This window comes from Odocoileus virginianus, chromosome 9, assembly GCF_023699985.2.
Source record: "Odocoileus virginianus isolate 20LAN1187 ecotype Illinois chromosome 9, Ovbor_1.2, whole genome shotgun sequence".
In the NCBI taxonomy this organism is placed as follows: domain Eukaryota; kingdom Metazoa; phylum Chordata; class Mammalia; order Artiodactyla; family Cervidae; genus Odocoileus; species Odocoileus virginianus.
Window position 1 is genome coordinate 20,399,859 of NC_069682.1, and position 22,342 is coordinate 20,422,200.

Consider the following 22,342-nt stretch of genomic DNA (forward strand, 5'->3'; position numbering starts at 1 on the left):
CATGTCTCACCAAAATATTTATCTTGGATTTGGGTAGCAGCCTCCTCCTAACGCACTCAAGCCTATATATAGGCTAGCTGTGCATTGCATTCTCATAAACAAAATGGTCCGAAATATGGCAGGGCAGATTCTTAACCACTGGACCACCAGGGAAGTCCTAGTCATTGATTTCTCTTGAAGCTTATACACCACTCCATCCTCATGCAAGTTAGAATATTCCTTCGCTTTTCTTCATATACATCAAAATTTACTTTTGTGTGCATCCTGGACTTTCCTAGTGTGCATACAGTGGAATACAAAGGGGAAGAAAGAGTCCATGAGTTTGCATCTAAAGGTACAGTTCTTGAAGGCATCCATGAGGCATGAAACCTTAGAAAGAGTCAAATCACCCAGGGAAACACAGGCAGGAAGGAAAGAAGCTTAAAGGGTGGACAGAGGATATGAAACCAGCAAAAGAAACTAATGAACAGCGTGGCAAGGTATCCACTGCCCCCCTGGTGTGACCCACAAGAGTAGCCACAGGCGTGAAATTTCCCAAAGATATATCTAAGAGACAGATTGGTTGTATGTAATGCGAAATTCAGCTATCTGGCTCACCCTAAATCCTTCAGTCATCTAGGGACAATCTGTACTTCAAGATTAAAATTAGCCTCTGTTCTTTGGCCTCTAAATAAAGCTGTGCTGCATAGGAGAAAAAAAAAAATCAGCTTGTGGAAGTACACATTGGTACAACCAATCTAGAGAGTAACTTGGCAATGGCTGTTAAGATTTTAAGCAAGGGACTTCTCTGGTGGTCTAGTGGTTGAGACTCTGTGCTTCCAATGCAGGGGGCTTGGGTTCTAATCCCCAGTCTGGGAACTAAGATACCACATGTTGTGTGGCACGGCCAAAATGCTTTTAAAAATTAAAGAAAAAGATTTTAAGCACACCTTTATTTGACCTATACTTGCCTTTATTCTTGACCTTTATTTCACCTTTGTTCTTAAATATTTGACCTTTATTCTTTGCCTAGAGAATCCCATGGACAGAGGAGCCTGTCAGGCTCCAGTTCATAGGGTCACACAGAGTTGGACACGACTGAAGCAACTTGGCACTTATGCACTTATTTTACCTAGCAATTCTACTCTTAGTGATTTGTCCTGTTTAACACCAAAAAAAATTGTTTTAATTTAAAAATATTATGAGTTAACTACATCTCAATAAAAATAAGCTGATTAATGAATACATTTTTAAATAACAGCACATTTGGAAAATAAGTATAGAAATATTTATTATAGCTTTATTTATAAACAAAATGTTAGAAAATCTGTTCCCTTTAAAAAAGGGTTACAGAAGTGTGATGGTATCGTTTTCTTTTAAAGATATGTTAGTCATTGATTCTGAATCTTACATTGATAGATAATACCAGCAGATTTAAGCACAGCAGATAAAATACACCAAATTCTAACCAGCACAAGTTTTAGTGACAAGCAAACCCATTTCATGGACATAAATAACTTCATTAGATAATTACATTTTTGTTTTCCTACATTTTTACTTTTTTTTTTAACAGTGACACTTTCAGATTAGAGACCTAAAGTCTCCTAAGTGGTACAAGGTGCTCCCCAGGAGTTATTGCATGGCACCTCCGTGGCATGGAATAGTATTTGGTGTAGAAGATGACTGGTTAGCTGCAGCAGAATGAACATTTTCTCTAACAGTAGTAAAGAACAGTCCAGTGGTTAAGACTCTGCCTTTCAATACAGGGGGTGAGAGTTCCATCCCTGGTTGGGGAACTAAGATCCCACAAGCCATGAGATACGACCAAAAAGTTTCAAAAAAAATTTCAAGCTGGGGGACACTCTCTGTGATGATATGTGTTGTAGTGTGTGTGCTCCTCCTCTCCAGGCTCTCCTCTAACTCCCATTCATAGTTAATGTTCACAGTATGTCTCATCAAAGTAGCCTGTGAGGTAGGAGAATCATAATACATATAATTGGATCTCAATTTTCTTTATTGAGAATAGTTATTATTATTAAATAGATCTTAAGCATGAAATAGGCTTCCCTGGTGGCTCAGCTGATAAAGAATCTGCCTGCATAAAAAAAAAAAAAAAGAATCTGCCTGCAATGCAGGAGACCTGGGTTGGGAAGATCTCCTGGAGAAGGGAACGGATACCCACTCCAGTATTCTGGCCTGCAGAATTCCATGGACTATATAGTCCATGGGGTCACAGAGTCGGACACAACTGAGAAACTTTCACTTTGCTAAGTATGAAACATCAGTTACAATCATATCGTTATCATTTCTAACTGGTTTAGTAATATAGTAGCTTATTTTGTAGATTGAGACAAGTTCCATACACCCAAATTAAAAGAAAGGTATCATAATTAGAAGTGATGCTACTTAAGCTAAAATTTAAAAAACAAAATTCTATGTGGAGATATTAAAAGATATACCCCAAACATATTTTTTTTTACTTTTATTTTTTTTTCTTTCATTTATTTTTATTAGTTGGAGGCTAATTACTTTACAATATTGTAGTGGTTTTTGTCATACATTTACATGAATCAGCCATGGATTTACATGTATTCCCCATCCCGATCCCCCCCCCCCCCCACCTCCCTCTCTACCCAATCCCTCTGGGTCTTCCCAGTGCACCAGGCCCGAGCACTTGTCTCATGCATCCAACATGGGCTGGTGATCTGTTTCACCCTAGATAATATACATGTTTCGATTCTGTTCTCTTGAAACATCCCACCCTCGCCTTCTCCCACAGTCCAAAAGTCTGTTCTGTACATCTGTGTCTCTTTTTCTGTTTTGCATATAGGGTTATCGTTACCATCTTTCTAAATTCCACATATATGTGTTAGTATACTGTAATGGTCTTTATCTTTCTGGCTTACTTCGCTCTGTATAATGGATTCCAGTTTCATCCATCTCATTAGAACTGGTTCAAATGAATTCTTTTTAATGGCTGAGTAATATTCCATGGTGTATATGTACCACAGCTTCCTCATCCATTCGTCTGCTGATGGGCATCTAGGTTGCTTCCATGTCCTGGCTATTATAAACAGTGCTGCGATGAACATTGGGGTGCACGTGTCTCTTTCAGATCTGGTCTCCTCGGTGTGTATGCCCAGAAGTGGGATTGCTGGGTCATATGGCAGTTCTATTTCCACTTTTTTAAGAAATCTCCACATTGTTCTCCATAGCGGCTGTACTAGTTTGCATTCCCACCAACAGTGCAAGAGGGTTCCCTTTTCTCCACACCCTCTCCAGCATTTATTGCTTGTAGACTTTTGGATAGCAGCCACCCTGACTGGCATGTAATGGTACCTCATTGTGGTTTTGATTTGCATTTCTCTGATAATGAGTGATGTTGAGCATCTTTTCATGTGTTTGTTAGCCATCTATATGTCTTCTTTGGAGAAATGTCTGTTTAGTTCTTTGGCCCATTTTTTGATTGGGTCATTTATTTTTCTGGAATTGAGCTGCAGGAGTTGCTTGTATATTTTTGAGATTAATCCTTTGTCTGTTGCTTTGTTTGCTATTATTTTCTCCCAATCTGAGGGCTGTCTTTTCACCTTGCTTATAGTTTCCTTTTTGGTGCAAAAGCCTTTAAGTTTCATTAGGCCCCATTTGTTTATTTTTGCTTTTTTTCCAATATTCTGGGAGGTGAGTCATAGAGGATCCTGCTGTGTTTATGTTGGAGAGTATTTTGCCTATGTTCTCCTCTAGGAGTTTTATAGTTTCTGGTCTTACATTTAGATCTTTAATCCATTTTGAGTTTATTTTTGTGTATGGTGTTAGAAAGTGTTCTAGTTTCATTCTTTTACAAGTGGTTGACCAGTTTTCCCAGCACCACTTGTTAAAGAGGTTGTCTTTTTTCCATTGTGTATCGTTGCCTCCTTTGTCAAAGATAAGGTATCCATAGGTTCATGGATTTATCTCTGGGCCCAAACATATCATTAAGTGAAAAAAAGATGTGCAAAAGATTGTGTAAAGTAAGCTACTATTTGCATGAGAAAAAAATAAGATATAAATTCACATTTAAAAAATGTTTGAGATATGTCTTAAAAGATAGTCACAACGTTGATAACAATGGAGGCCTGAATAGCTAGGAAACTGAGAAGAATGCTTACTTTTCACTGTATACTTCTTTTTGAATTTTATACCATGTGTATGTGATATCTGTTCAAAAAATAAAGAATAAGCAATTGGAACTTTGTTGGTGGTCCAGTGGCTAATACTCCATTTTCCCAATGCAGGAGACCGAGGTTCAATCCCAGGTCAGGGAACTAGATCCCACATGCTGCAACTAAAGATCTCAAGTGCCACAAATAAGACCTGGCACAGCCAAATTAATTAATTAATTTTAAAAAATAAGCAATTACATAAGAGCTTTTAAAACAAAAAAAAATTTACAAGTGACATTAAAAAAATACTATTATAAAAATGTCTCACTGTACCCTCCTGTATACAGGGGGAAATCTAGTGTCCTTCCCAATAAATGCAAGAATTCTTGGAAGGAAGCAGGGGTTACCGTCTCTCGTGATTACTTTCTCTTCCGGAAGCTTGATTTCGCTGGCCTCTTGGGCTCATTTCTGACTCCTGCCTTCTGTACATGCTGCACATCACTGTTAACAATAGCAGCAGTCACTGGCTCTAATACAGGCTGGGTTTTTTTTGGTCATTTTTCCTTTAAAGCTCCCTGTCCTGGTCTCAGGGCTCTCTGCAAAACTCTTCAGTCGTAAGACAAATGCAGAGGTCTTTTCTACTTCCCATTAGTGCACAATCAGAAATTGCGGTGTATGAATCCCAGCGCCTCCCTCCAGGTGGTACCAGCAGTCACAGCCACCAACTCATCCAAAGCTCTGAAAGGACACGTGGCCTCGACCAGCATCCTGTCCTTTTCCTTCACTCCGCTTTCCCAGAGACCTGCCACCTCTGAGCTTCCCTGAGGAGTGGCCAAGTCACAAATCAAAACCCTCAACTCCTGTCCTGATCCAACATCCCCAGTGTCTGGCAGCACATGGTCTCTACTGCTTGTCTGGCTGCCTGCCCTACTGACTAGGCCCAGCCTGTAAGGGATCCTCTCCCAGCAAAGGCAGCAGGATAAGAACACTGGATCAGGGACTTCCCCGGTGGGCCAATGACTTAAGACTCCGTGCTCCCAATGCAGGGAGCCCATGTTCCCACCCTGGTCAAGGAACTAGATCCCACATGCTGCAACTAAGATCCAGCACTGCCAAATAAATAAATTTATTTTAAAAAAAAGAAGAAGAAAAAGAAAAAGAACATTGGATCAATCAAAGCATACCTGCCAAGGATTTTCCCCTTTCAGGAAATTTGTGGCTATAGATCTGCGCACTATTCTAAGATCCTCTCTCAGTATCTATTTCTGGAATTTCTTAGTCTTGATCCCTCTATGAAATGCATGCACTCCAGCATATACAATATTCTCTTCCCCCTAAAACTTCCCTTTGTGAACTACCATCTCAAGTAGTTTCAGTAAGTCTTCTGACTTTGAAGTCTTGTCAAGAATCAAAATATCCTGTGCAGGTTAATTTAGCACCAGCAGCTTATGTGTGGTAGTCCTAGCAAAGATGTACTCCCAGCTTAGCTCTAGAGCCTGAACCTGGTACTGCTCTAGACAGGACCCTAAAATGTAACCAAGAAGGCAGTCACCTAGGTGTCTCCCAGTCCTCCAGCCTTCAGGGTTTACTCCAGACCAAAATATTTAAATTCAAATGACTCAAATACAATCCCATATATGGTTAGACATCTAGGATCATGCCTCCAATGTCTCTGGAGATTCTCGAGAGAAATGTATTTTTTCTCATCTCTTGTTTCAGTGTCATACTTCTGCTGAATTCTCACATGTTATTGTGTGTGACATTTTCCACAAAATCATATTTTCAATGCATCCTACCCTTTGACCTTTCCTTCTTATTCTTACCCTTCAAACTTACTAACTCTGGATCCCCTGCTCTAGCTATTTTTCAAAACTTTTTATTTTATATTGGAGTACAGCTGATTAACAATGTTGTGATAGCTTCAGGTGTTCAGCAAAGTGATTCAGTTATACATATGTATTTATCTATTCTCTTTCACATTCTTTTCCCATTTAACTTGTTACATAATATCAAGCAGAGTTCCATGTTCTATGCGGTAGGTCCTTGTTGGTTATACATTTTAAATACAGCAGTGTGTACACATCTTCTCCAAACTGCCTGTCTTTTTACCCCACCCTTCCCCTCTGGTAACCATAAATTCATTCTCTAAGTCTGTGAATCTGTTTCTGTAAGTCTTATTTTTGTAAATAAGCTCATTTGTATCATTTCTTTTTAGATTCCGCATATTGCTGTAGTTATTTTCGACCTCATGAGAATCTTTAATCTGTTGGCCTGTTCTTTCACTTCCATTACTGACCTCACGTTCTCACTTCCCTCTTTATTTATCTTAGATTCCATGATCCAGCACTACTCCCCTGAAAATACCCTTAATCCCCTTGCCCCTCTCTTCTTTATATTTGCCTGGAAAGCCCCAACCCTGGCTAGACTCCTACGCATATATCCCATGACTGCATGTAAGCAGCTTGTGTGTTTGCAGGAAGTCACACAACCGTTCAGATTGTTGCCACATTAAATTTTTGACCACAAATCCCAGGTACAGAATTAACACTGCCAGACAATCCTACTATCAGTTCAGTCGCTCAGTAGTGTCCGACTCTTTGCGACCCCATGAATCGTAGCACACCAGGCCTCTCTGTCCATCACCAACTCCCAGAGTTTACTCAAACTCATGTCTATCGAGTCGGTGATGCCATCCAGCCATCTCATCCTCTGTCATCCCCTTCTCCTCCTGCCCCCAATCCCTCCCAGCATTAGGGTCTTTTCCAGTGAGTCAACTCTTCCCATGAGGTGGCCAAAGTATTGGAGTTTCAGCTTCAGCATCAGTCCTTCCAATGAACACCCAGGACTGATCTCCTTTAGGATGGACCGGTTGGATCTCCTCGCAGTCCAAGGGACTCTCAAGAGTCTTCTCCAACACCACAGTTCAAAAGCATCAATTCTTCAGCACTCAGCTTTCTTTACAGTCCAACTCTCACATCCATACATGACCACTGGAAAACCATAGCCTTGACCAGACGAACATTTGTTGGCAAAGTAATGTCTCTGCTTTTTAATATGCTATCTGGGTTGGTCATAATTTTCCTTCCAAGGAGTAAGCGTCTTTTAATTTCATGGCTGCAATCACCATCTGCAGTAATTTTGGAGCCCCAAAAAATAAAGTCTGACACTGTTTCCACTGTTCCCCATCTATTTCCCATGAAGTAATGGGACCAGATGCCACGATCTTAGTTTTCTGAATGTTGAGCTTTAAAGCCAACTTTTTCACTCTCCTTTTTTACTTTCATCAAGAGGCTTTTTAGTTCCTCTTCACTTTCTGCCATAAGGGTGGTGTCATCTGTTTATCTGAGGTTACTGATATTTCTCCTGGCAATTTTGATTCCAGCTGTGCTTCTTCCAGCCCAGCGTTTCTCATTATGTACTCTGCATATAAGTTAAATAAGCAGGGTGACAGTATACAGCCTTGATGTACTTCTTTTCCTATTTGGAACCAGTCTGTTGGTCCATGTCCAGTTCTAACTGTTGCTTCCTGACCTGCATATAGGCTATTATACCACCTAGCAAATTCCCTTACCTGTTCTTGAAAAGGACTACTTGATGGAATTCCCTTGTGGTTCATTTGCTGAACCACAGGTAGTTAGGACTTGGTGATTTAACTGTTGAGGACCAGGGTTCAGTTGCTGTTGGGAGAAATAATATCCCACAAGCTGTGAGGTACAGCCCCCCCCCCACCAAAAAAAAGGACAACTTTGGACTTTCTCCTTTATACTCACATCTCCAATACATTTTCTTCTCTAACACAGAGTTATAGGTCAATTATGTGAAAGTCGCTCAGTCATGTCCAACTTTTTGCAACCCCGTGGACTGTAGCTTCCCAGGCTCCTGAGTCCATGGAATTCTCCAGGCCAGAATACTGGAGTGGGTAGTTGTTCCCTTCTAGAGGATAGGTCAACTATACTTCAATTAAAAAAAAAAAAAAAAAAAGATGAGAAGGGGAGGGATAAACTAAGAGTTTCAGAATAACTATATATATATATATATATGTATATATATATATAAACTGTATATATATATATATATATATATATATATAAACATATAGAGCATATAACTACTAAATATAGAATAATCAATGAGGACCTACTGTATAGCACAAGGAACTCTACTCAATATTTGTACATATATGTATATCTATTCTTCAGATTCTTTTTAGGTAATTATCTAAATGGGAAAAGAATCTGAAAAAGAATAGGTATATGTACAGGTATAACTGAATATCTTTGCTGTATACCTGAAACTAACACAACATTGTAAATCAACTATACTCCAGTATAAAAAATATTTTATATATAAATGAAAATGAAGGCCAAAAAAGCAAAGACTATTCAGGTACCTTATAAGATCAATAAAATAAGTAGTTATATTATTGTTATTTGGCACCAAGATTTTCAGCATGAAAGAAAAAATGTTGGAGCATTAAAAAAAAGAAGAAAGAAATATCCTGAACTTATATTTGAAATGCTAACATGAAGTTGATTTTTAAATCTATCTGTTGAAGAGTAGCAGAATATGCCACCCCCAAAGATGCCTCTTTAACATGAGCATTATTTTGAGCTGAAAGCAATTAAGATGAAATAGATACAATAAAAGCTCCCTACCCTCCCTATAAGACCAGACACAAATTTACAAAAGGGACCCTTCTCTCTTCTCTGTCAAGGACAGACACTGATCCTATAGACTTTAGACCCTTATCAATGAAGAAGGCACCTACGTAAATCTTCATAACAAACTATACTCTTGTTTACCACGCTTTCCCTCATAGCCACATCATGACTGGTCTTCCCCATACCTTTATTTCTTTTATGTTCAGCTGAAGATGGTATTTAAGCTGGAGTTCTAAGCTACTTCTGAGAGTTATTCATTTTTCCCTAGGTATTTCCTATGTATAATACTGAAGTATACGTATTAACAAATACGTACTATGTATTTCTCTTTTTAATCTGTCTTTTATTACAGGAGTCTCAGCCAAGACACAGAGAGCAGTGGGAAAAATTACTTTTCTTCCCCTACACTATCTCTCTCTTAGTTCTAACCACTCAAAGGACCTAGATGCAATCTTTTTTTTTTTTAGTATGTGTGGCTCAAACAGAAAAGAATTTACCTACAGTGCAGGAGACCCAGGTTCAATCCCTGGGTTGGAAAGATCCCTTAGAGAAGGGAATGGCTACCTACTCCAGTATTCTTGCCTGAAGAATCCCATAGAGCCTGGCAGGCTACAGTCCATGGGGTCACAAAGAATTGAACACGACTGAGCAACTAGCACTTTCACTTTATTTATTTATTTGTCTGTCAGCTCTTAGTTGCTCTATAGCATGTGGGATCTTAGTTCCCTGACCAGGGACTGAACCTGAGTCCCCTGCATTGCAAGGGGGACTCTTAACCAGTGGACCACCAGAGAAGTCCCTAGATGCAATCTTAATCCAGCAGCAACAAGCATGCCTGGTACCCAGATTTTGCATTCTAAATACCATCCCTAACTAAATGGGAACAAGTCTCCTTAGAGAAGCATCTAGCTCCAAGTCTGAGGCAGGGAATACATGGTAAGCTGGAATAAGTGTACCATATGCTTTATGCCTGATAAAGTAGAACTCAAGGCTTTTCCTGGGTAAAGAAGCCAACAGCATATGTGCAGTTTATTGTATGTCAATTATACCTCAATGAAGCTTTTCTTTTAATTAGAAGAAAGGAACAGGAGAAGAACTCAATAGTTGTTAAATTTGAAAATCTTGGGGGACCCCATTGTCTTCTCAGGGGCTCTGCAAGGTCAAAACTGTTTTTATAATATTACCAAAATGTCATTTGCCTTTTTTCCACTACTCATATTTACACTGATGGTACAAAAACAAAGAAGTGAGTAAAATGCTGGCTACTTAGCACCAACCTGTACTGGTAGTCATTCTGTTCTTTTTTTTCTTTTCTTTTCTTTTTTGGCTTTGCCTCATGGCTTGCAGGATTTTAGTTCCCAGACCAGGGATTGAACCCAGATCCACAGCAGTGAAAATGCCAAGTCCTAACCACTGGACCACCAGGGAATTCCCTGTTTTCTTTATTATTATGCACTTACAGGAAAAGAAAAAAAGACAATAGATAAAAATAAAGCTGCTTTCAGTTGACATCATTTAATTATATCAAATATCAATCCTATTTATACATCTTTTTAATATTCTGTGTGATGAAATGAAACTAAAACACTTCTCTTCATACCCAAGTAGGATGGATGCCCCAAGAGACAGCACTTGCAAGATTGTATGAGGTCTGGGTTGAACTAACATTTTTTTCACGGAAGATTATTTTTACTTGAAAGAACTGACAGACGCACTATGATTATTTTGACTTGAGTATTTGGCACATTTTCTCAAACATAAATGAAGTGAGCCTGTCATTTCAAGGAAAATAACTGGCAGTATTTGTTGCCAGTGATAAAATTTGAGCTTTTAAGTGAAAATTAGAATTTTGGAAAACTTCTAGCAGTTACTCTGAGCTTAACAGTTTTCCAAAACTTAAGGGTTTTCTGTTGAAACCAGTGGTGACAGTAACAGTACAGTTCTTTTAATATTGTTTAAGGAGGTGTGTCAGCATTTGGAAGATCTGCACAATTGGGTGGATCAATATTTTTCCACACGACCAGTGCACAATGTGACAAAATTATGTGTAGGTAAAAGATCCGTTCAAAGTGGAAAGTAGCTCAATAGCTTTGTTATGATATCAGATTCTACACTACAACTAAATTTTAAGAAACTACCACTCATCAATTTTTGGTGTGATATAAAGAATAATGCTATGATTATCTAAAAAGGCTACTAAAATACTCATCCATATTCCAAATACTTCAACCAAAATGATATATTGCAACAGATTGAATAATGCTATGATTATCTAAAAAGGCTACTAAAATACTCATCCATATTCCAAATACTTCAACCAAAATGATATATTGCAACAGATTGAATTCCCAAACAAATATGAGAATCCAGTCCCCTCTACAACACCGAATAGTAAAGAGAGGTACAAAAATGTAGAACAACATGATTGTTCTCACTAAATTCTTTTTATTTTGGAAAGTAAAGCTATTTTCATAAATATACTTTATTTACATTAACATGTTTAGGGTTTATTACTGTTATTTTTGATGAATTAATAAGTATATTTTTTTAAGTTTCTCTATTTTATTTTCTTTTAACATAGTAAATGTAGATAGACAGAACTCCAAAATGAAATTTTAATAATTTTTAAGAATGAGACTTCCCTGGTGGTCCAGTGGCTAAGAATCCACCTTCCAATGCAGGGCATGTGGGTTCAATCCCTGGTCAGGGAAGCTTTCCCTACTAGAGAAAGCCTACACATCGCAAAGAAGAGCCAAAGCAGCCTAAATAAATAAATAATTTTTAATAATAATAATTTTTAAGAGTAAAAAGTGTTCTGGAGATGGAAAATTTTGAGAATTGCTGGCTTAATTGAACAAAGAAAATCACTTTACAATGTACCTGCTTTTTGCTCAGGAAAAATCCCTTAGTTGCCTTTATTAGTTATATAAATATACAATGAACAAAATATATAAAAAGCAGGCACCTGACACTCTGGGGGAAAAGGTAAAAGGACCTTCTCTGGCCTGAGAAAGCTTGGTATACACAGGTGATCTCTGTGTGCAAATTTGCATGGGGACCAAGAAGCATCCTGGGAGGAAAGTGATCCAGCCCTGACCCCTCCCCTGTGAACTGGTGTCCTTGCAACCAACCACTCTGAAGGTATGAGAACTGGTAGGACAGAAGACCGACAACAGCTTCAGAAGGGAGCCCATCGTGATGGAGAATTCTGCACAGCTGACCCTAGTCCCATAGTAGCACCTGGAAGGCCACAGGAGGAAGAGTTCCCACTGAATGTGAACCTGAGTATGGACCCACATGCTTTGTACCTCTCTGGATCCAGCTGCCGTGTCCCCATGGTTCAGCCTCAGGAATAATGACTGGCATGAATGTGAACCAGAAGAACTGGGAGCTCACAGGTGGCCCTCCACAGAGATCTGGACTAGCAGGGGTATTCTTCCAGCCATGGGGGCTAGATCTGGGCTAAACCATTCTTGTGCAGTGAGGTCATAGACCTGTAATTAAAGGAGCAGCAGCCCTAACCCAGAGCCTACTGATGAATTGATTCAATTCTCTAGCTCTTTCTCTGCCTGAAATTTGAAAACAGATTTCATTGGGACTTTCCTCCTAGTCCAGTGGTTAAGAATTTGCCTTCAATGCAGAGGATGTGGGTTTGATCCCTGGTCAGGGAACTGACCCACATGCCTCAGAGCAACTGAACCTACACTGCAACCAAAAGGTCCTGCATGCCATGATGAAGATCTCATGTGGTGCAACTAAGACCTAGTAAATAAATAAATATTTTTTAAAAAGAAAACAGAACTTATCCCTTTGGACTGAATAAGCCCCTCCTAGCCATGGATGATGACTGGCACGGGGAGGCCATCTTCAAAGCAGAGATTCTGGACATCATTAAAATGTAGGACTTCAATCATTAGTAGAAAGAATGAAATAAGGTGTCTGTATTAACGTTGCATGCTGGCAAGCCAGTTACTGTTGTGCCAGATGCTGGGCACCCATGAGCAAGATCCAATCCCTGGCCTCAAGGAGCTTAAGCTGCAGAAAGAAATGAGAAACTGGGCATTTGTGTTACATAGAGAGATGTTCTATATTCAGAGTAAGTACAAAGTGCTATGAGGACAGATAGAGGAGTACTCAATCAAACCTCAAAGGGGGTATAGGAATAAATTCCCAAACTGCATTAATTAAGACATTTATTACCAGCTGATATGACAAACAGCCTCTAAATGTCAGTGTTTTAACAGTCAGTATTTCTGTTTTGTTCAGCTCAGACAGACTTCCCAGTGTTCTTCTCCAAAGGTATCCCAAGGACAGCTTCTGCATTGTGCCCACACCAGCTTACAGCTTCAAGTCCAGCATAACCCAGCTGGCATGTAGAGCGTAAGTGGTAGGGGGGCTGGTGGTGTGTCAGGGAAAGGCACATCAGATTCTCAACCCTGTGGGCCAGCAAGTAACATACATAACTTTCATTTACATTCCACTAGCCAGGACTGGCCACATGGCCCAACCTAGCAAAAGAAATAGGTCGCATGGGTTTCCTGAGCTCCAGGAAGAAAATGAATTGACTTGGTGGCCACATAGCATTGCCTCTGCTACACAGCAGAAGTGATTTCTAAGTAAAGGATGAGGGACGTAGAGGACTTCCCGGGAGGTCCAGAGGTTAAGAATCTGAGCTCCCCATGCAGGGGACCCAGGGTTCAATTCCTGGTCAGGGAACTAAACCCCTGACCTTAGTTGCAGGCTGCAACTGAGGCCGCCTGCCTCAACTAAAGATCCCGAACGCTGAATGAAGATTGAAGGTGCAGTGTGCCATGAGTAATACCAGGCACAGCCAAATAAATAATTAAAAAAGAAAGAAGGATGAGGGATGTGGATGGAGAAGATGAGAAGGTAGCATGGAAACATATACACTACCATATGTAAAATAGATAGCCAGTGGAAATTTGCTCTGTGACTCAGGGAACTCAAACCAGGGCTCTGTGACAACCTAGAGGGTGGGATGGGGTGGGAGGCGGGAGGGAAGGTCAAGAGGAAATGGACCTATGTACACCTATGGCTGACTCATGTGATGTATGGCAGAAACCAACGCAATATTGTAAAGCAATTATCCTTCATTTAAAAATACATAAAACTCTTAAAATGAAGGTGAGAAGGGAGAGACAGAGCATTTCAGGTAGAGGGCCCTGCACATGAAAAACCCCACAGGTGAAAGATCTTAGTGTGAAATCGCTGGAATAAAAAACATCAGAGGAATCTGTGGTAAGCCATGAGACTGAAAAGTAAGTAAGGCTTTATTATAGAGTCTGTGCACCATGTAAATTAAAGTGGACTTTTATCCTGAGAGTGATGGAACACCTTTAAAGTGTTTTAAACAAGGGAGTCACATGACCATATATGAGCTTCTGAGAGCTCCTGTTAGCTGCAGTGCAGGAAGCCAACTGCGAGCAAGTAAGACCAAAAGCAGGAAAGTCAGTTAAGAAGTTGTTGCAGTGTCTGGAAGAGAAACTCTGATCCGGGGTTGCTGCAATGGCTGTGAAGAAGAGCAGATGGATTTTAGATGGAGTTGTAACTGAACGTATTTGATGATTGTTTGACTAGGAACAGGGAGTTAAGGGGTGAGAAAGAAGTCAGGGATGGTGCCTTTCACTGAGACAGACAATTTAAAACAAAACAAAAAGAGCTATTTTAAGGGGAGATATGATATGCTTGTGGAACAGCCAAGGAAAGCCAGAAGGTATTTGAAAAGCTGGGCCTAAAGACAGATCTTAACTGGAGATGAAAGATGTGATAGTCCCCAATATAGAGATGGTGCTTGAAACTATGTAACTGTGGATTATTGAGTTGGGGGTGGGGAGAGCCAGAATAAAAAGTGATATGCTGTTAAGAGTTCAACAATCAGCTCTCCAGTGAAAGAAGCCTGATTTGTAGCATTTGCTGATGTCTGTGGTGTAAATACTCTCACTGCAGTCAATTTCAGACTACTGACTTGTCATCACTGAATGTGGAGTTGTGAAGAGATACACACTCTAGTTGGTTCTAGAGAACTGCTGTGTGCCACCTCCAGCACACCGCTGAATAGAAGATACCTGCAGGACTTCTCTGCCAGTCCAGTGGTTAAGACTCTGCTATCTCAGTGCAGGGGTACAGATTTGGCCCCTGGTAGGGGAACTAAGATCCCCCATATTGCACAGTTTGGCCTAAAAAAAACAAAGAAGAAGACAGCCTGCATATAACCCTAACATGCATATTTAAAGGATAGGCAGAACAAAAGAAATCTCAAAAGAAGAAACCACCCTAGGGTATACAAAGACACATATCCCACTCACTCTTTTTTAGATTCTTTTCGTTTGGTGCTATCTTAAACGGACTCATTTTTTAAAATGTCCTTTCTGATTGTTCATTGTAGATGTATAGAAATAAGACTAATTTTTGCATGTTAAAAAATGTGGGTTGTTTTCAAATATCTTTTGATATTGATTTCTAGCATCATTCCACAGTGATAAGAGAACAGACTGTATGATTTCGGAACCTTTACACTGTAAAATTTTTGCACCTTGTTTTATGTCCCTGGGCATGTTTAGTATCTCCTAGTTTATAGTATATAGAGACTTGAATAGAATTTGTATCCTACTGTTGTATGAAAACAGTAAATTTTAATTATGTTGAATTGGTTCATATTGCTTTTCAGGTCTGCTGTATTCTTCTACTTTTCTGTGTACTCATTGTATTAATTTTTGAGAATTTGATGTTGAAACTCCAGCTAAAAAATCTTAATTTATCTACTTAAAAATAATTGTAATATATAGTGAAATCTTAAGGACATGGTCCCAAAGAAGCCTGACTAAGTAGGCTAAGCTATTAAAATAGCTATGAAGAAGTCTAAAGGGTGGGCCTGTCTCAGAATTGTAGATATGATTTTATCTAATGGCTGCTGCTACTAAGTCACTTCAGTCGTGTCCGACTCTGTGCAACCCCATAGACGGCAGCCCACCAGGCTCCCTTGTCCCTGGGATTCTCCAGGCAAGAATACTGGAGTAGGTTGCCATTTCCTTCTCCAAGTAGACTATAAATCTGATGCATAGAAAGCTCATAAAGTTTTTTTTTTTTAGTCCTTTTTTTTTCACTTATTTTTATTAGCTGGAGGCTAATTACTTTACAATATTGTAGTGGGTTTTGTCATACATTGACATGAATCAGCCAGAAAGCTCATAAAGTTTTTTAAGAGACTTGTATCAACTCAAACCAAAAAAAGACTGAGATCATCCAAGTACACCTTTTGTCTCCCAAGTTCTATGGCCCAGAAGCAGGATGAGAAAACTGTTCAGAGGCCAATTTTTATGGAAAATAAGATATCTCAGAAAATAAAGTCAAGATTTCCAAAGGTAGAACTAACAGCCTCAAAAAAGCAGTGGACAAAGAAGCTACTCCACGGAGCAGAACCAGGTGCTGATCAAGGAACATTGCCTGTCCCCAGAGCAGGTGGATTTGGCTACCTGTGCCCAGATGGATTTCAGAATTGCTATGAACCAGTGATTGCTATGTCCACAGTTGAATAAACAAAATGAGATCTATACATACAAAGGAGTATTATTCGGCCTTAAAAAGGAAGAAACTTCTGATACATGCTTCATCATGGATGAAGCTTGTAGGCAGTATGCTAAGTAAAAATAAGCTAGGACAAATACTGTACGATTCCACACATATGAGGTACTTATAGTAGTTAAATACATAGAGACAGAAGGTAGAATGGTGATTGTCAGGGGCTTGGAGAGGAGAGGAATAGGGAGCTGTTTAATATGTACAGAGTCTGGGACTTCCCAGGTAGTCCACTGGTTAAGACTCCAAGGTTCCAATGCAGGGGTTGTAAGTTTGGTCCTTGGTTGGTCCCAGATGCCTCAAAGCATGACCAAAATTTTTTTGTTTAATTTTTAAAAATATATACAGAGTTTTAGTTTGCAAGATGAGAAAGGGTCTGGAGATGGAGGGTAGTGGCAGTTGTACAACAATGTGAGTGTACTTAATACAGTGAACTATACACTTAAAAATGGTTAAATGGGAGACTTCCCTGGTGATCCAGTAACTAAGACTTGGTGTTTCCAAGGCAGGGGACACCGTTGATTCCTGGTCAAGGAACTCGACCCCACACGCTGCAAATAAAGTTTCTCCATGCTCAAATAAAAGATCCAGAATGTCACAACTAAGACAAATGGCAGCCAAATAAATAAATAATTTTTAATGGTTAAATGGTACTAGTGGGGAAATGGAATGGGGAGGAGCAATATACAGATAGGGGGTTAAGAAGTACAAACTACTATGTATAAAATAAGTAAGATACAAGGATGTAATGTACAGCACAGGGAATATAGCCAATATTTTATAATAACTATAAATGGACTATAACCTTTAAAAAATATGAAACACTATGTGAAACCTGAAACTTATATAATGCCATAAATCAACTATACCTCGGTTTAAAAAATGATTAAATGGTAAATTTTAAATAATGTATATTTTATCACAACTTTTTAAAGAAAAAAAATATTCATACCCAAAGAGCCTTAGTCACATTGATATCTGAAGAAGATCAAAAGTTCACTGCTTCGAGTCTGACACAACAATTGGCATGAGAGTTTTGAGGGTCTTGGATTGTGTAAAAGTGTATTTCACAGGTGGGAGGAAATGAATAATTTGTAGCCAGGGCATGGACTTTAATAAACTGTAAAAAAAAAAATAACCACAGATTTTTCTCATTGTGTGTATATGTTTCTCTGTTAGGTGACTTTGTAGCTCCCTGCCCATCAAAAGTCGGAGTCCACTCTTTGAGTTTGGACATATGACTTACTTTGGCCAACAGGATATTAGCACAGGTAATGTAGGCAGAGACTTGAAAAATGTTTATGTCTTGGGGACTTGCCTTCCCTTGTTGCTGGGAACACTGCATCTACCTTGTAAAGAAACCCAGGTTAGCCTCCTAGATGAGAGACTCCATGCAGAGAGACCCAGACATCCCAGGTCCAGATATGTGAGGAAAGCCATTCTAGACCATTCAACCACAGTCAATTCAACTCAAAGTAGAAGTCCCACACCCCAACCCAGTGAACCCTGAGAAACAAATTTTTTTGTGTGCTTTACACCACTTAGTTTGATTTGTTTATTTATTTATTTATTTATTTATTTATTTATTGCCACTTAGTTTTAAACGACTTGTTAACTCAGCAAAAACTAACAGATACAGGGTGGTTTTAGATTGTCAAAATGACTAGGAAATTCTACTGGCATTTAGGTGGCATGAGCCAGGTCTGCACATGTGCAGTCCTGCACAGTGAAGAATTATCCTATCCAGTTGTAACAGAGTCCCCACCGAAGAACACCACAGCCATGTCTGAGCTTGCCACCCTGATTGGAAGAAAGAAGAGTTAAAGGAAGTTAGTATTTGTTGAGTGACTTATCTGTACCAGACAATTTACGTGCATTACTTCATTGATTCTACACAACAAATTTCTATGATTAGCCCCAACAGAAAAGAAAACTGGGGCTCAGAGAGGTCACTTGGTTGTCTGATGTCACACAGCTAATAAGGAGCAGCACCAGGACTTGAACCTGTGGCAATCAGATGTCATCTCAAGAGAGGACTTCCCTGACCACCTAAGCCAAGGTGCCCTCCACACCCACCGCCATCACTCTCTGTTAGGTTACTGGTTTACTTTTTTCAAAGCACTTATCTCTTTTTGAAATCAGCGTTTTTGTTTCCTTGTTGTCATAAGCCCTCTACCAGTGATTCCCAAGGAAGCAGAAATTTTGTGGGATTTATTCACCACTACATCTCCAATGCCTAGAGCAGTGCTAGGCATGTGAAAAACACTCAGCCAATTATTGTTGAATGAATGAAGTGAATGACTGGCTTTCCGTCAAATCCTCATGCAGGCTGAGGTCTCTCAGCTTCTATTCCTGAGGATCCCAAATTCCTTCTTCTCTCCACTTGCTCTGATTAATGTGAGCCAGTCTGAGACTTCTGACATGACTAAAGGAACTTCAGAAATCCTCTAATCCAATCCTTTCATTTTCCAACTTAGAAAACTGTGGCCATTGACATTTCCCCCAGGATATCCCTTCTCAAGCCACATGTTGGTCTCAACACTTCTGTCACTTTCCTGAGCCTATTTATTCATCTTTAAAACGTAGATTATAACCACCCTACCTGCTTCACTGAGTTGCTGTGCAGAAGATATAATGTGACTTCCTTAAATAATGTGACTTCCTTAAATCTCCCCAACCTCGGGGATGAAAATTAATTATCATGATAACAATCACATAGTATCCTTGAGCTTATGGTGGCTTCACATGTGCAAACTCGGGCTCTTAAAAATATGGAGGGCTCTTTAATTCAATCACAATTTGGACACTTGCTATATCAACAAATTCCCTCTCAACTTTGTATGATTGTAATAATTGCAGCTAACAAGGCAAGTGTGGTTATCTATTGCCGCGTAACCAACTACCCCAAAGCTTAGTGGCTTAAAACAAGAAGATTTATTGTTTTTCATGATTCTGTTGGCTGTGTGTTTCCTCCACTAATTTTGCCTGGGTTCATTCTCATAATGCTGTTCGGCTGGTGGAGGTACTGGGAGCTGGGGTCAGCGGGAATAGCTGATACAGCTGGGCCCACTCTCTCCTCACAGTCTTTCGTCCCTGCCTTCATTGTGGCACAGTGTTCCAAGAGGACAAAGATGGAAGGTACAAAGTTTCTCCAGGCCTTCTTTTAATACTTATTTACTTGGTTGCCCTGGATCTTAGTTGCCGTATGTGGGATCTAGTTCCCTGAATAAGGATGAACCCAGGACCCCTGCATTGGGAGTGTGGAGTCTTAGCCACTGGACCACCAAGGAAGTCCCTAGGCCTCCTTTTTAAAAATTTGTTGAAGTATAGTTGATTTACAATGTTATGTTAATTTCTTCTATACAGCAAAGTGACTTGGCCACACATGTATACATATTCTTTTTCATATTCTTTTCCATTATGGTTTGTCATAGGATATTAAATACAGTTCCCTGTGCTGTACAATAGGACCTTGTTATTTATCCATCCTATATATCAATACAATAGTTTGCCTCTGCTAATCCTGAAATCTCATCCCTTCCTTCACCCACCCCCCCTTGGCAACCATAATCTGTTCTGTACATCTGTGAATCTGTTTCTGCTTTGCTGGTATGTTCATTTGTGTTGTATTTCAGATTCCACATATAAGTGATATCATATAGAATTTGTCTTTCTCTTTCTGACTTACTTTGGTTAGTATGATAATCTCTAGGTCCATCCATGTTGCTGCAAATGGCATTATTTCATTTTTTGATGGCTGAGTAATATTCCATCATATGTGTAATATATATATATATATATATATATATATATATATATATATATATATATATAAAATATCTTCCTTATCTATTCATTAACTGATGGACACTTAGGTTATTTCCATGTTTTGGCTATAGTAAATAGTGCTGCCATGAGCATAGAGGTGCATGTATTTTTTATCTTTGTCTGGGTATAATCCCAGGAGTGGGATTGCTGGACCTCTTCAGGCCTTAATTCCAAAACTTGTACAACATCATCTGCACCTTTTCCAATTAGTCAGAGTAAGTCACAAAGCCACCCCATGTCCCAGGAGGTGAGGATAGATTCCACTTCTGGATGGGAGCAGCAAACTCACATTGAAAAGGGCTGTGCATTCTGGACAAACTTGCTACCTTTAAAACAGTTTTCATGATTCTGCATTATTTTATTTTCATAGCTCAGACAAAGGCAAGTATTGTTAATGACGTGCTTCTGATTTCTAAAGCACGAATGAAAGCAATATTCAAGAAAGGTTATTCTCAAACAACTCTAATACTTGTTTAATATTCACTTATTTACTTGGCTCTGCTGGGTCTTAGTTGTGGCACATGGGATTTTCGATCTTCATTGTGGCATGTGGGATCTAGTTCCCTGATCAGGCCTTGAACCCCGGGCGCCCTGCATTGGGAGCACAGAGTCTTAGCCACTGAACCACTGGGAAGTCCCTGTCATAACATTTTTAAATTAATTGTCAAATAACTTTTAAAGTAAGATTATTATAAAAATCAACAAATACTTATCCTTTCCTGACAAATACACACACACACACACACACACACACACACCCAGAAGTAGTTGTCCCTCACCACTAGCCAGTCAATTCCTAGCTCTTCTTTAATGTAAAAACTTTCCTTTAGATTTCTAGTTAGCGAGGCAGAATTTTAATCAGTATTGTAGCTTGGCAGTTATCTAAGTTTCCTACTTATATTGGCCAGTTGCCACCTAGAATATTAAGTCCTCTGAGACAAGCTGTCAAAAGCAACACTCATGGAACTTTGTATCGCATTTTTTCCCCACACTTGGGAAGAGCAAGCCTCCCATAGGACAAAACAATCTCCTATTAATCTAGAAGGGAAAAAATAAAAAATAAAACAGGAATGGTGAACTCTGACATTCAGCTTCTGGTTAGTTCTACAGAGCTACTTGTTAAAGGTTGGATGACCGTTAACTGTCAATGGGGCCTTTTAAGTTGCTCAATGATTTTTGGATCCAGAAGATATTTTGTGAGAACTAAAAATAATCTAAATTTACTCCCAGGAATATTCCTCAATTCTTTCCCTTAATTGGCAAAAGAAGTGCAAACTACTCCCTTTTTCTACTTTGAACCATTTGTTTAAACACCTAGGCAGGTTCAGTTCAAGTTCTAGATTACAAAAATTGTTGAAGATAGCATCTGTTTTTAGCATGTCTTGAAAATTGGCCGTTATACACAAAAGAAGTTCAAATGAGTCCAGAATAGTAAAATAATTAAAGTAAGTTTTCTAAGTTATCCATAAATACTTCAAAATTTGAATTAATAGTCACATCAAAACATGGCCCCTGAAATTTTATGATTATGGTATTTGGCACTAAAATTTAGCTAATAACATTGGTTCACAAGTAAATAAGCAGGAAAAATTGATGCCAAAATAATAAATTGGTAAACTTTCTGCTCAAAAGGAAAAATAACAGAAAACAGATTTCTATAATAAATTAGGATAATTTTAATTCATTTTAATTTTTATATTGAGTCTAATATTCTATTTCTTATTAGTATCTTTTTATTTTTTTCTTATTAGTATTCTATTACTTATTAGTATTTTTTAAATTTTTATAATGTACAATTCATTATTTAATGAAAGCTATCAAAGATATTCATATAAGGAACACACCAGGGTTCCAATCAATTTTATTTGATTTAGGAATGATCACTATGTGTATATACATAAATCCATATGTGTATTATGAATTGAATTTAGTTGAAATTCTCCTGTATTTAATGAATTATGAACTTTGTATAACATGCATATTTGTCCCATCCCTCTTATCATATAAGGTATAACTGTTCACTTAAGTTACAGTTAATTTTCCTTTTAGTGGATGATGTTGTTTAGATTTTTATTTACATAGTCAGACACTAACTTTTAAGCTTTGGATAGATCTAATATATCACTTCTTACCAAGATT

General features: G+C 38.8%; 1 long non-coding RNA gene and 1 other non-coding gene across 2 annotated transcripts in view; one reads left to right on the forward strand and one right to left on the reverse strand.

The window, feature by feature from the left end:
- Window positions 1-17,123, forward strand: part of LOC139036481 (uncharacterized) — a 42,413-nt gene extending 25,290 nt beyond the window's left edge. The window contains exons 3-4 of the long non-coding RNA XR_011489245.1: window positions 13,046-13,159; window positions 16,068-17,123. This is a non-coding gene — a long non-coding RNA (uncharacterized lncRNA). The remainder of the gene's footprint in view (window positions 1-13,045; window positions 13,160-16,067) is intronic.
- On the reverse strand, window positions 10,135-10,207 carry TRNAE-UUC (transfer RNA glutamic acid (anticodon UUC)). The gene has a single exon. It is a non-coding gene; the product is annotated as a tRNA-Glu (tRNA).
- Window positions 17,124-22,342: the final 5,219 nt, after the last annotated feature.